The 11,466-nt window shown below is 46.5% G+C and overlaps 1 pseudogene; it reads left to right on the forward strand.

The window, feature by feature from the left end:
• The first annotated feature begins 1,141 nt into the window (after nt 1-1,141).
• Nucleotides 1,142-7,339, forward strand: LOC132386076 (interferon-induced very large GTPase 1-like; annotated as a pseudogene).
• The last annotated feature ends 4,127 nt before the right edge of the window (nt 7,340-11,466 follow it).

Genomic DNA, 11,466 nt, shown 5'->3' on the forward strand with positions numbered 1-11,466 from the left:
TCATCCTCAGCTCTGTCATACTGGTTCCCAACCTGTGTTCTAGGTTCTATGTTCTAATTGTGTGACCCCTTTTGTGGAGACTTGGACATTTACCTTATCACGGTCATGAACAGCCCACCCCTTACAGTTGGCCTGTGCCTTGGTCCTAGACTCATTAGCCAGTGGGAACATCCTCCCTGTATCCAGCAATGTTAAACTCTGTCCTCAGTTCAGTGAGATCACAACTCATTCTTCTAACCCAAAGTGAACAGAGGGCTGGTTAATTCAACTTCTCCTGATGTGACAGACCCACCAACACATGGACCTGAAAATCTGACCCTGTTTCTCTCTCCACAGATGCTGCCTGACCTGCTGAGTATTTCAACGATTCTCTGATTTCACTCTGGAAAAAAATCTGCAGAATCATCATTACAGTCACTCAAGAGAAAGTACATTGTTCACTTACTAAAAATAACAAGTTCCCAGTCCTCCTGGTGTGTTTCACCAAGGCCAGGTGTAATTCTATGGCTGATTCCAGGTTCCCATGGTGATCTCCTACTGACTGTGCTCAGTACACACTGTGCCAGGACAATGAGAACTGACAGGGATCAGCAGCCAGAGGCACAGAACCAGTCAGAGGATCAGCCCTGTGATCCTGGGACAGGAACTGTGTGTTCCAATAGGACATCAGGCATAGCAAATACCCTCAAATGGAATATAATCAAAAGTATAAATCATTTGAGACTAGCTTGGGAATTGAAGAAAGAGAACTGCAAGCCTATCCCCAAAACACCCCCTTTACCCAAACTCCCACACAACAAAGAGGACAGAGATTCCAGGAGAACACAGAGCGCATCAGAGACGATGAGGAACATTTTACAAGCTGGAAATAATGAGTCTGAAAATCTCAGCCTCCCACAAATTGTGAAGGATTTGGGATGACAGGATCATTATCCTCACAAACTATCATTTAAGACCATGCGGGAGGTGTCCCAGGATAAACTGGAGGACAGCAAACTAACTCGAGCAGAAGATCTTCCCTGGCGATTTCTCCATAGGATCCTCTCAGCCAATTCACTGGCGAGGAATCCTGACTGGCCACCTGTTCAGTACCCAGACGGCGAGGGTGATGGTGACAAAGAATTAAGTGATTTCTTTGAAGTTACAGCACCAGAGGATGGTGGGATAAATCCTCTGGATATCATTGCTGCCATTTTCCTTTTCTGACCACTTTCTCCAGCAGGAACTGATGCTGAAGATGTCTCTGTGCCAGTTTGCATTACCCTTTCTGTTGCCAGACTCACATAGTCACCCCATGGACAAGTTGAGGGGACCCACAGAAGGGCCTGGTGCCACCCTTCTCCTCTGGGCCATGAGATCCATTGTTAAAACATGGTGCCAACATTCTCCTACAGACAGCAGCCCCGTTGTGGAGGTGCCCATTGTGACAGCAGCCATGCCAACGGTGTCCTTCCTCAGACTGGGAAGGTGCACAGTGTCCAAATCCCGAATCCTCAATCTCACCCTGAGTCAGGCACAGCTGCAGCAGAACATCTTCCTGCACTCCGAGATGGAATGTGGGAATGTGCCCCGCAGGATATCCGATGGAATGGCTGAGATCAGCTGGTATCTCCCTTCTGGGAAGAGTAACACAGATATTTTCCCAGAGGCTGCTGCATTCATTAACCTCCGAGGCGATGCTGAAACTTTCCAGGGAAACGCTCGGTTTCTGGCAAAAGTATCTGCTGCTCTCTTTATTTTCATTGACGTTTTCGGTGAGAAGGAACAAGAATTCCTCACCTCTCTCACACAGTCACCAGCAAAACTCTTTCTCATAGTCAACACCCACATCAATCAGCAACACATAACCCCTGAGCAGGTGGAGAAACTGTTCAAAGATCTAAAGTTAAAACGTCAACAATGCATTCTTCGGGCAAATGTAAATGAGGCTAAACTTGTGGAAAAGCTCCGTTCTCAGATCAAACAAGTAATTCGAATGAGGGACAGGGACCAGACCTTGCTGAGCCTGGAGAAAATGGCTGACATTGCGATGGAAAGTGGGATTGAGGTCGATGAACGTCAACCTGAAATACAACGAGCCAAGGAACGTACGTCAGAAGCACAGAGAAAAATGGATCCTGAAGATTTCCCTGTATCAGAGGAACGATCTCATCAGAATTCATTCAACACCTCAAAGGGAACTGAGGGTGTCTCAGAGGGAATAAACAATGGTTTACCAGATGGAAATAACCATTCTCTAAATTATACTCTTTGTAAAATTGTAAAAGATTTGGGATTACAGGATCATTATCCTCACAAACTGTCTTTTCAGATCGTGCGGGACGTGTCCCAGGATAAACTGGAGGACAGCAAACCAACTCGAGCAGAAGATCTTCCCTGGCGATTTCTCCAAAGGATCCTCTCAGCCAATTCACTGGCGAGGAATCTCGACTGGCCACCTGATCTGTCCTTGGACGGTGAGGATGATGATAATGAAGAACAGAATGATACCCTGGAAGAGAGCGAGTCAAGGGTTTCTGAGATGAATCCTCTGGATATCATTGCTGCCATTTTCCTCTGTGCTGACCACTCTCTCCAGCAGGAACTGATGCTGAAGATGTCTCTGTGCCAGTTTGCATTACCCTTTCTGATGCCAGACACACACCATCACCCCATGGACAAGGTGAGGGGACCCACAGAAGGGCCTGGTGCCACCCTTCTCCTCTGGGCCATGAGACCCATTGTTAAAACATGGTGCCCACATTCTCCTACAGACAGCAGCCCCGTTGTGGAGGTGTCCATCGTGACAGCGGCCATGCCAATGGTGTCCTTCCTCAGACTGGGAAGGTGCACAGTGTCCAAATCCCGAATCCTCAATCTCACCCTGAGTCAGGCACAGCTGCAGCAGAACATCTTCCTGCACTCCGAGATGGAATGTGGGAATGTGCCCCGCAGGATATCCGATGGAATGGCGGAGATCAGCTGGTATCTCCCTTCTGGGAAGAGAAACATGGATATTTTCCCAGAGGCTGCTGCATTCATTAACCTCCGAGGCGATGCTGAAACTTTCCAGGGAAACGCTCGGTTTCTGGCAAAAGTATCTGCTGCTCTCTTTATTTTCATCGAGGTTATCGGTGAGAAGGAACGAGAATTCCTCACCTCTCTCCCACAGTCACCAGCAAAACTCTTTCTGATATTCAACACCCACATCAATCAGCAACACATAACCCCTGAGCAGGTGGAGAAACTGTTCAAAGATCTAAAGTTAGAACCTCAACAACGCATTCTTCGGACAAATGTAAATGAGGCTAAACTTGTGGAAAAGCTACATTCTCAGATCAAACAAGTAATTCTAATGAGGGACAGGGACCAGCCCTTGCTGAGCCTGGAGAAAATGGCTGACATTGCAATGGAAAGTGGGATTGAGGTCGATGAACGTCAACCTGAAATACAACAAGCCAAGGAACTGACCAAAATACTGGACAGACTTGACTCAGGAGACATTACTGGGTATAAAAGGAGAGTGTTGCCCTTTCATGGAGAGCCCTGGCAAGGGTTGTCTAAAGTTGAAAAAGAGAAATCTCGGATGAAACTCCGTGGGGACAGAACCACAGAAGTGTATAACCACGAACTGGACCGGGAGAAGAACAGAATCCGGGAAGCTCAGCTCAGACAGAGTCTGTCGGACGAAATGCGGCTGTTCATTGAATACCTCACCCGTCATGGTGGGGTTGACAGAGCCATTTCCCTACAGTGGCTGAAGCTGGAACTGGACAGTAAATCACGGGAAGTTATGGCAGGATTGCGTAGAATTTATAAAGAACTGTGCAAAGACTCAAAGCAGAAGGTGAAGGAACTGAAGGAGTTGGATCAGAAGATGTCTGATAGTTCCCTGGGACTCGAGCATTTCATGAGGGAACTTGGTCAGATTTATGAACTTTCAGTGACTCGACACAACGTCACCCGAAGGACACAGATCCACCCAAAGGTGTCGCAGTTCCCAGGGGTTGCTGCTGAACTGTTGCTGGAAGGGTTCCCACTGGAACTCATCGATGGAGACGTTTCCAACGTTCCCATTCCATGGATCACTGCCGTACTCACAGAGCTGGCCAACAAAGTGGGAAGAGCTTGCCGAGTGTTTGTGCTGACAGTGATCGGAGTTCAGAGCACGGGCAAGTCCACACTCCTCAACACAATGTTCTGTTTGCGGTTTGCTGTGAGCAGCGGCCGATGTACTCGAGGGGCCTACATGCAGTTGATCAAAGTCACAGGGAGCCTGGCCGAGGAGCTGGGCTGTGAGTTCATCCTGGTCATTGACACAGAGGGGCTGAGAGCCCCAGAACTCGCAACACTGACGGACAGCTACGAGCACGACAATGAGCTGGCAACGTTCGTGGTTGGATTAAGCAACTTAACGTTGGTAAACATCGGGATGGAAAATCTGTCAGAGATGAAAGATATTTTACAGATTGTTGTCCATTCCTTAATCCGCATGAGGGAGACAGGAAAAGGGCCAAAGTGCATATTTGTGCACCAGAACGTCGGCGATGTGAGTGCGCACGAGCAGAATCTGAGAGGCCGTCAGAAACTCCTGGAGCAGCTGGATAAGATGACAGAGGCTGCAGCAAAGCTGGAGAAGGTAGACCGAGTAACGTTCCGGGATGTGATGGACTATGATGCTGACAAGGACAACTGGTACATCCCTGGTCTGTGGCATGGTACACCCCCAATGGCTGCAGTCAACACCGGCTACAGTGAACACGTCTCCCAACTGAAGAAGAACCTAATTCAGTGTCTAATCCAACGGAGCAAAAGCTAAAGAACTTTCACTATCCCGGACTTTATCAAATGGATGGCTGGGCTTTGGGAGCAGGTGAAACATGAAAATTTCATTTTCAGCTTCCAGAACAGTCTGGTCGCAGAGGCTTACAACCACCTCTCCATGAAGTACAAGGACTGGGAGTGGGAACTCCGCAAATTCACTCACTCCTGGGGAAATGAGGCTGAAAACAGAATCAGCAATGCCAAAGGAGATCTCACCGAACTGCTCCATAATCTGGAGAGGGAGATGAGGACAGAGATGAACAAAAGGGAGGGTGTCACTCTGGATAAACTACAAGCTCTGTATGAAAGTGGGGCTGATAATGTGTATCTGATGGAGAAATACAGAGAGGAATTTAAACTCAGCATCTCCAGTTTATGCAGCCGACTTCAGCACGATTCAATGCAGAGATGTAGAGATGCCGTGAACAGATGGGTGGGACTGCACTGAGTGGAAGATATTTGTAATAACTTTCACAAGAAGATTGGAGAACAGGTGAAGGAGCTTTTACAGAAGTGTAAAGCAGCAAGTTGGGTGTTGGGTCAACAGGAACTGGAAAATCAGTTTGACAAGATGTGGGAAAGTACACTCTCTCAACTGGAGTATCAGCCCTGTAGAGGAAGAAAGATTGAACTGGAGATTGAAAATTTCCTCAGAGAGGAAACAAAAACTCAAGGGAGAGTGATTAATGAAAGGCTAAAATGTAAACATCTCTGTGAACTGGGGACCCAGTACTTTCAGATTGTAGAGAAACACATCAACGTGTCATATTTGAAATGGGGTGAAGGTAGAATCTTTCCATCCAGATTGAAATCAGATCTCGATCAAGCAGCAAAGATTACAAAGCTCATCGAGGATGAATGCAGACATTGGATCACTGACATCACAAAAAAGGACATGGATTATGACAATAAATATTGCATTGAACTTTTGAACATGATAGAGGAAAAAGTTGACAATATTTCACATCAACACTTTTCAATGACTGAGGTTTTCAAGGCCGAGTTTAAACTTCACCTGTGTGGTTACGCTGCACCAAGATTCCAGGAGATGCACATCAGGTTTATCCACAACCACGACCCACGGAGAAGACTAGAAAATATGAAAAGTAAATACTTTGATCTCTTCATGGATATTTACACAGAGCAGGATGAGAACCAGAGACAAGCAGAACGATTTGCAAGATCTTGTTTCTTGCCAGCTCTTCGAGACGCCACCCTCAAGACTCTCAGCGTGAACATCGTGGATGATATGAAAAAACACGACCCTGAGCGACAGTACAGTCTCCGCAACAACTTCACTGTGGCCCTCCTGGTCCACCTGAAACAAACACATCGATTTGATGAATATCTCCGGTACATCACTGACTTTGAGAATTTCGCCAAAGACTGGCTCCATCAGCAAGTTATTAAACACTGCAAGACAGAACGCGATGGAGAGAGCACATTTACCTGTCTGGCTAAAGAAATCATCACAGAGATCACTGGGCAAGCTAAGGACATTGTTCAGGATGCAGTGAAGCAGAACTTTGCTGGAAATGCTCAGAGCTTTCTAAACACGTTTGCTGAAAAGTTAAACATGAGAATCTCGATGCCCGAAGATGAGATGAAACTCGTTCTGCTTCAGAGTGGCAGTGATGGCAAGAAATGTGCAGAAGCCATTCTGCCATGTATTGAAGAGGTGGAGCAGGATCTCCTCCGTGAGGTAAAAGGCTGGGATGTCAAAGCAAAGATTGAAGAATTATCCATTAAACCCAGGGAGGAGTTGTTCAAAGGGTTATTCAATTGTACAATGAAATGTCCTTTCTGTGGGGTTTTCTGTGACTCAGAGACCCCGGTACACTCACAACACTCCTGTAAACAGCACAGACCTGAAGGACTCCACAGGTATCGATGGTTAGACAGTGAACGTCTTGTAACGGATATCTGCACAGCTTTAGTCGCAGGTGATGCAACATTCAAAAATAATAACACAAATGGGAAATACCATCCCTACAAGGATTATCAAACAGTCAATGATTACTACAAATCCTGGATTATCCAAAGGGAGATCTCCGCACAGGCAGCATCCTATTGGAAGAGGGTTTTCTACACTTTCAATCAGCAGTTTGCTGATGAATACAGAGCAAAGCCTGCAAAGATCGATGAAAGCTGGAACATTGACTGGGATGTGGTGAGGGAAGAAATGAACAAGACGTATAATACAACCATTCCGTCTTGGTAATGTCCCTTTAAATGGAGTTACTCAGTGAGAGACAGACAAAGGGAAACTGTCTGTCTCAGAAGGGTTGGATAGAGTAAATCACAGAGTGTTCAAATTCAAATCCAATCACAAATCATCAACAAATTGGCAGAGCGGAAGGAATGTTATCAATTGATAGTTTATCAATTCGGAATAGTTGATAAAGCAGATGAGAGATCAATGAGAAGTATTTCTGAGAGAGTAAAAGGTATCCAGAGGGTAGGGACTAAATGTGAGGGTGGAGGGTGGGAAATGAGGATCTAGTAATGGAATTGAGCTGCTTTGAGTGATGGGATCAGGGGAACTCCAAAGTGGGATTGACAGATAGGTTGACGAGGGGAAGAGATATTGTGAGGATGGATTGAAGGATAGGGTGGGGAATTAGGGATATGGTGAAGAGGGGTTGAGGAATCAAGTGAGGTGGGATTGAGGGACAGAGTGAGAAGAGAAGTTATTAACAAGCATTTCAGAAGGTACAGGAGTATTGAGGGATAGGTCGAGTTGGGAATGAGGGATGGGGTGAGGAGAGATTGAGTGTTTGGTGAGGCAGGATTGAGGGATAGGGTGAGGAAAGAAGGGTTTGAAAACCATTTCAGAAGGTAAAGGAGGATTGAGGGATAGGGTGATGTGGGATTGAGGGGATGGGGTGAAGAGAGATTGAGGGATGTGTGAGGCAGGATTGAGGTATAGGGAGAGGAGGGAAGTGATTAAAAACCATTTCAGAAGTTAGAGGAGGATTGAGGGACAGTCAGAAAGTGAAATGCTCAAAGAGGTTCTAAAGATATATCAGAGAGCAGCAGGCTGTTCAGCCCATCAAACCTGTACTGTTGCTCATCGTGGACATGGCTGGTCTTCTACATCGAGCACAATAGCACAGAAACAAACCCTTTGGCCCATCTAGTCCATACTGACTCAATCTTCTCCCTGCTCTCATCTGCCTGCAACTGAAACATACCCCTCCAAACCACTCACATTCATGTAACTATGCAAACTAACGTTAAATGTTATAATCAAACCCACATCTACCACTTCCACTGGCAGCTCATTACACACTTGCACCACCCTCTGTGAAAAAGTTCTCCCTCATGTTCCCCTTAAATATTTCACCCTTCACCCAAAGCCTATGAGCTAACCTCACCCAACCTGAGGGGGAAAGCTTCCTGGCATGCACCTCAATTGTGTACACCTCTCATTCTCCTACGTTCATGGTCAATAATGTCCTCACTTACTCTCCCTTTCCCCATAACTCAGGTCCTCAAGTCCTGGCACCATCCTTGTAAATTGTCTCTGCTCTCTTTCAAGCTTATTAATATCTTTCCTGCAGGGAGATGACCAGAACTACACACAATACTCACTTTGTCAGTGTTTCTATACCTCTCCCCATTTTCTACACTGGTTCCAACTGCCCTGCCGTTGCCTTCTCACTTATTGTCTTTACCTCCTTGCAGCCTCTTTGCCCCTCATCTCTCCTCACTTTCCCATTTCAGGAAACTTGGAAATGTTACTTTTGGTCTCCTCAGGGAAATAACTGACTGTGAATAACTGGGGCCCAAGCACTGATCCCTGTCTGAAACACCCCACGGATCATAGACCAGTCATGTGAGAAGGACACATTCCTTCCTACCATTTCCTTTCTCTACAGTAACCAATGTTCAGTCCATGCTGGAAATCTCTCCCAGTTCCAAGTGCTCTCGTCTTCTCTCCCAACTCTATGTGATCCAAACTTGTTCACCAACCTCCAGTGAGAGACCTCATCAATAACCTTCTGAAAATCCAAATACATCACATCTACTGGTTCCCCCGAACGACTTCACTCGATACTTCCCCAAAGACCTCGGAAAGACCAGTCAAATGTGACTTCCATTTCATTAATCCAGGCTGACTCGACTCACTCATAATATTTTCCAATGACCTTGATATCACATCCTTCGTTGTCCCCCATTTCTCCGAATGCCAGTGACAGGCTAACAGTTTGGTAGCTCACTGTTTCCTCTCTCCCTCCACTCTGGAGGAGTTCAGAGAGTCTGTGGTCTGCTGACCTGACCCACTGAGTTCCAGCAGCTCGTTTTTCATCCCAGATTCCAGTCCCTGCAGACCCGTGTGTTCCCAGCAGACATCACTGAGCAGCTTCAGCAGGCAGCTCATTCCCTTCAGCCATTGAATAAAGCACTCTGCTCACACACTGTTTCTCCTCCCTCAGATGCTGCCTGACCTGCTGAGCATTTCCAGATTTCCAGCCTCTGTAGTTCTTTCATTGTCACTGACTCTGTCTGACCGTGTGAGATTTTCTAAACACCTTGTCATCGTTCCTTCAGTGTGTGTTCAGCATTTTCCCAGTGACAGACAGCAAGACACTGAATTTCCTGCTTTCTACCTCTGTCCTTTCTGAAATGGGATCCTTACATTTGTAGTTTTCCAGTCAGCGGGGCCTATTCCAGAATCTGGGAAATCCTGGAACATCCCAACATTGGAACATGGAAGAGTGTATCACAGTACAGGCCTTTTCCCGGTGAGATTGTGCCAACACTTTAAAGAAAACCTCCCTCCCACATACCTCTCCATTGTTCTATCACCCATGTGCCTGTCTAAGAGACTGTTAAATGCCCCCAATGTATCTGCCTCTACCAGCACCCCAGGAACGTGTTCCACACACCCACTACTCTCTGTGTAAAAATAACTTACCTCTGACATCTCTTCTACACTTTCTCCCCAATACTGTAAAGTTAGGCTCCCTCATATTAGCCATTTCTCCCCAGAAAAATGTCTCTGTCTGCCCACTTGATCCACAGCACTTATCATCCTCTGCACCTCTATTGAATCACCTCTCATCCTCATTGTCTCCAAAGAGAAAAGTCCTGGCTCAGTCATGAAATACAATGTTGGAAACTGCATGGTGATGCACTTCGGTAGTCGAAATAAATGTGCAGGCTGTTTTCTAAATGGGGAAAAAGCGCAACAATCTGAGATTCAAAGGGATTTGGGAGTCCTTCTGCAGAACATAAAGGTGAACTTGCAGGTTGATTCAGTGGGGAGGAAGGAAATGTTATCATTCATTTCAAGAGGTCTAGAATACAAGAGCAGGGATGTGATGCTGAGGATTATAAGGCACAGGTGAGGCCTCACCTTGAGTACTGTGAACAGTTTTTGGCTCCTCATCTAAGAAGAGATGTGCTGACATTGAAGAGTGTTCAGAGGAAGTTCACCAGGATGATTCCGGGAATGAAAGGGTTATCATATAAAGAACGTTTGATGGCTCTGAGTCTGTACTTGCTGGAATTTAGTAGAGTTGGGGGAGGGCATTGCAACCTTTTGAATGTTGAAAGGCCTAGACGGGGTAGGTGTGGAAAGGATGTTTCCCATGGTGGGGGAGTCTAGGACAAGAGGGCACAGCCTCAGGATAGAGAGGTGTCCATTTAAAACAGAGATGCAGAGAAATTTCTTTAGCCAAACAAATTTGTGGAATTTGTTTCCACATGCAGCTGTGGAAACCAGATTGTAGGGTGTATTTAAGGAGAGACTTACAGGTTTGTGACTGGCCACAGCATCAAAGGTCATGGGGAGAAAGCCGGAGAGTGGAGTTGAGGAGGGGAGAAAAGGATCAGCCATGATTAAATGCCAGAACAGACTCGATGGGTCCAATGGCCTAATTCTGTTCCTCTGTCTTATGATCTTATGGTCTCATGAAATGTGCTCTTTATTCCAGACAGCATCTTGCTTCATCCCCTCTGCACCCTCTCTGAAGCTTTCACACCTTCCCTACAATGAGGGGCTTGAAACTCATAGCTATTGAACTCAATATCCTGATGAGTGAAGGCCAACATACCACACACCTTCTTAACCACCCTGTCAACTAACAGCAACTTTGAGGGATCTATGGATTTGGACCCCAAGATCCCGCTGTTCCTTGACACTGCTATGAATCCTGTATTCTGCCTTGACATTTCACCTTCCAGAATGAATCACCTGACCCTTTTCTGGATTGAAGTCCATCTGCCTCTTCTCAGCCCAGTTCTGCACCCTGTCAATGTCTCATTGTAACCTACGACAGCCTTCTACACTATCCACAACTCCACCAATCTTCATGTCATCTGCAAAGTCACTAACCCCACTTCCATTTCCTCATCCAAGTCCTTTGTAAAAGCCACGAAGAGCAGGGACCCCAGAACAGATCCCCATGGAACGGATCTCCAGGCAGAATACCCTCCCTCACCTCCCCCGCCCTCTATGGGAGAGCCAATTCTGAATCCATGCAGTCATGTTTCAGATCCCATGCCTCCTGGCTTGTGAATCAGTCTACCTGGGGAGAGGAAGAGGAAGAAGGAGGAGGATGAGGAGGGAGGTAGGGAGGGTGGAGAAGGTAGGGGGAGATGGAAGGGGATGTTGAGGATGATGGATGGTGAAGGGGAGGGGGATGGTGGAGGGTG

Source organism: Hypanus sabinus, unplaced genomic scaffold (assembly GCF_030144855.1).
Source record: "Hypanus sabinus isolate sHypSab1 unplaced genomic scaffold, sHypSab1.hap1 H_7, whole genome shotgun sequence".
Classification (NCBI taxonomy): domain Eukaryota; kingdom Metazoa; phylum Chordata; class Chondrichthyes; order Myliobatiformes; family Dasyatidae; genus Hypanus; species Hypanus sabinus.